We start from the raw sequence: 3,808 nt of genomic DNA on the forward strand, positions 1-3,808 counted from the left end.
ACACCCGATCTCTCGGCGTGTCAGCACAAGAATCCCCTTTCAATCTTTCCTAGATCTAGTATACGTGAGTAGGTCACATCTGCGCATACAACTCATAAAAGAATTAAGGATCTCTCCATACATGTAATTCTAGACATGAAAGCATGAAAGATTGAATCTCAAACAACCATCAAATTAAATAACTAACAACATCACAAGTTCATACACAAGAATATACCCTACGGTTCATCCACATCCAAACACCAAAATAAGTTAATCCCTCATGATGAGGGATACTTACACAACATACAAGGAAAAGAAAGACAATAAAGAAGCAAGAAAACTCCCTCTACGATCTTGATCTCCTTGAATCGATGAAGCTTCGAATGGTGATGCAATGGTGGCTTAGAACTTCACTCCAACTCCTTCTCCTTTGCTCCTCTCCCTCTTGGTGATGAAGTGTGCTCGTTCCCCACAAGGATCATCACCGGAAGGTGGCCGGAAAGCCTCAAGAAAGTGTGGTGGCTGTGGCCCAAACGGCCAAGGAAAAGCCCCTTTGCTTTGCCCTAGAAGTGCCCTTTTATCATGCCCCAAAACCATGTATCCCGGGGTCAATCTCAGGGTCTATCATGGCCTCATTGAGGCAGTATGCCTTCAAGCAAATTCTTCTCTTCTTTGGCTATAGTATCAATCCCGGGGTCAATCCCGGGTTGCATTGAGGTCGTATGGCCTAGATCAATTCCCGACTCGAAAATTCTACAGGTGCTACAGTGGTTGCTGCAGTAATCTTGCTACGTTACTCCAACTAAAGTAAAATATGCTACAGTATTATGACTTGGTTTTCTTCTCTTTTTTTGCCCAAATCATATCTTCGTGTCTTCCACGGCTTCTCCATGCCCTACAAAGCAAATAATAGTCAATTAAGCACAAAACGGGCATCCATTCATATAAAAATACATTCTAGAAGTATCAAATACATATACTAAAATACATACATTTAGAAACTTATCATAAGTACTGGAGCTTGGCTCCCATGTCACCATCAAAACATTTAAATAACAATCTAACCCGTAGGCTCAGTATATACATCAATATTATAGCATAATTCTTATCGAGAGATCACAAGTGTTCACAGTTGCAATTTTCACGACAAGAGTGAATAACTTGATTATAACATCTTCAGTAAAACCATTTTCATTAAGAACATCATACAAGAGTATCCTTTGAAGATATACTTCATATATAGCATCATCACAGTGAAATTCAACTTAGTTTACACATGCCTTTTTGGTTATCATAACAAGAACATCAAATCTCTTAAAAATGCACAAATTGAAACATATACTTCAAAACATAGGGTTTCCAAACCACAAATAATATATATACTTTATAAATATCCATGAAATAAGTCAAATCATAAATCATCATGATTTCTAAACTCCATGGAAAACTTTTACTTTATAAATATCCATGAAATAAGTCAAATCATAAATCATCATGATTTCTAAACTCCATGGAAAACTTTTAAAGAGATTTAGCAATAAGGAGTTTATCATTCAAAGGCAAGCAACTTAAATATTAGAAAAACATGCATGATTTATAGTCCATAATTTAGTAAATCCCACTCACAAACTTGGCAAGCTAAAAACCTCCAGTGTTACTTCTCCACCGGCTCCTTTCCCTTGCTTGAAGTTTCATCTCCTAGAAGCAATTAAACAACCCAAAACAAACAACCAAACATCATCAACAATTTGATCAATTAAAATGAAGGACAATGCTCAAAATGGGAAAATGATTGCTTCTAGGGTTTTCTAAACTCTCTAACTAGAAGATCTAGCAAGAATATATCTCTCACAACCCTTAAAACCAACAAGGAAAGTAAGGAAAACCTAACTTGGTTGGTGCTACAGTAAATCCGAAATTAAGGAAGAAGAGGTTTCAAGGATTTCTCTAAATCAAAGTCATACAAATCAACACAAATACTCCTTCCAAGCTCTACCAACAAAGAAGAAGAAAAGGAACAAGAATCAAGCTCCCACTTGAGTCCACAACCAAACCCTAGCTATACTCATCTAAGGAACAAAGAAGAAACAATAAAGGATGGAAGCCTACCTTGAGTCAAGAGATGATCAAACTCTATGGTCCAAGAACAAGCCCAAGAATGCCATCAAAATCAGCCCTCAAACTTCCAAGAATGGTAGAGGAAGAGAGTAGGAAAGGATGAGAGGGTTTGAGGGAAGAAAGATGAGGAAAATGAGCTCAAACGAGTATAAAAACACTAATACAGTGCATGTACGGGCTCATGTGCGGTCCACACAAGTGCCCACACACCTCAGGCAAAAAGATGTGCGGGCTGGTGTGAGGGCCACGCACCAGGCCACACACCCCTCTACCTGGGGTGTGCGGCCCCTTGTGCGGCCGCACAGGAGGCAGTATAGCTCCCAGGAGGGGCTATGCGGCCTGTGCACAACCCACGCACTCTAGACAACTCTCAAAACATCCCCAAACACAAGGCAAGAAGCCCCAAATGAAAGACAATGAGAAAACAACTAAAATAACTAAGATAACAAAGTAACAAACAAAGCAAGAAGATGGAAGTATTACACTGTACCCCCTTACAGAAATTTCACATAACTCTCTCCTCAAACAATAGAGAATATTTTCTCTTCAACACCTCTTCTGGCTCCCAAGTAACCTCTTCTACAACATCATTCCTTCAAAGCATTTTTACCATAGGAATGACCTTTCATCGAAATGTTTTCACTTGGCGATCAAGAATCATCACTGGTTGCACTTTAAACTTTAAATCTTCTCTTAACTCCATCGATGTTGCCTCAAGACAATGAGAAGGGTCGGGAACATAATTCTTCAACATAGACACATGAAAGACATTATGGATCTTCTCCAACTCAGGTGGTAATTCTAAACGATATGCCACCGGCCTAATCATCTCTAGGATCAAAAATGGATCTATACATCTGGGATTCAACTTCCCCCTACCTCGAAACCGAATTACCCCTTTCCATGGAGAGATTTTCACAAATACTCTATCTCCAACCTCAAACTCCAAGAATCTTCTACGGTTATCAACGTAGCTCTTTTGCCGGTCTTGAGCTGCTTTCAATCAATCTTTAATTACTTTCACTTTCTCAATAGTTCAGTCAATCAACTCACATTCTGAAGCTTCCTTTCTCCCACTTCATCCCAGAAAAGAGGGTTCTACACCTTCTTCCATACAAAGCTTCATATGGAGTCATACCAGTGCTTGCTTGAAAGCTATTGTTGTAGGCAAACTCCAATGGTAGATGTTGATCCCAACTCCCTTGGAAATCTATAACACATGCTCTCAACATGTCCTCAAGGGATTGAATGGTCCTCTCTGACTAATTATCTGTCTGAGGATGATAAGCAGTACTAGACTTCAAAGTTATACCTAAAGCCTCCTGAAAGCTTGGCCAAAAACAAGAAGTGAATCTTGGATCCCGATCTGAAACTATCGAGACTAGCACTCCATGCAACCTCACTATCTCCTCAATGTACAACCTTGCTAACTTCTCCAAAAAATTTATGCATTGCCAAGAAATGCATTGACATTGTTAGCTTGTCCACTATCACCCAAACTGCATCAAAACCACGAGATGTTCATGGTAACCCAACCACAAAATCCATCGTCACATGCTCCCACTTCTATTCCGGAGTTGGAAAAGGTTGTAGGAGTCCTGATGGCCTCTGGTGCTCTACCTTGATTTGTTGACATACTAGGCACTTAGCCACAAACTCTGGTATCTCTCTCTTCATTCACCAATAGTTCTCCTTAATTGTTCTATAC

General features: G+C 39.6%; 1 long non-coding RNA gene across 1 annotated transcript; it reads right to left on the reverse strand.

The window, feature by feature from the left end:
* Window positions 1-389: 389 nt before the first annotated feature.
* On the reverse strand, window positions 390-2,204 carry LOC120266315. The gene is made up of 3 exons (XR_005538137.1): window positions 2,092-2,204; window positions 1,609-1,680; window positions 390-877 (listed from the first exon to the last, which is right to left on the reverse strand). It is a non-coding gene; the product is annotated as an uncharacterized LOC120266315 (long non-coding RNA).
* Window positions 2,205-3,808: the final 1,604 nt, after the last annotated feature.

Source organism: Dioscorea cayenensis, chromosome 8 (assembly GCF_009730915.1).
Source record: "Dioscorea cayenensis subsp. rotundata cultivar TDr96_F1 chromosome 8, TDr96_F1_v2_PseudoChromosome.rev07_lg8_w22 25.fasta, whole genome shotgun sequence".
Classification (NCBI taxonomy): domain Eukaryota; kingdom Viridiplantae; phylum Streptophyta; class Magnoliopsida; order Dioscoreales; family Dioscoreaceae; genus Dioscorea; species Dioscorea cayenensis.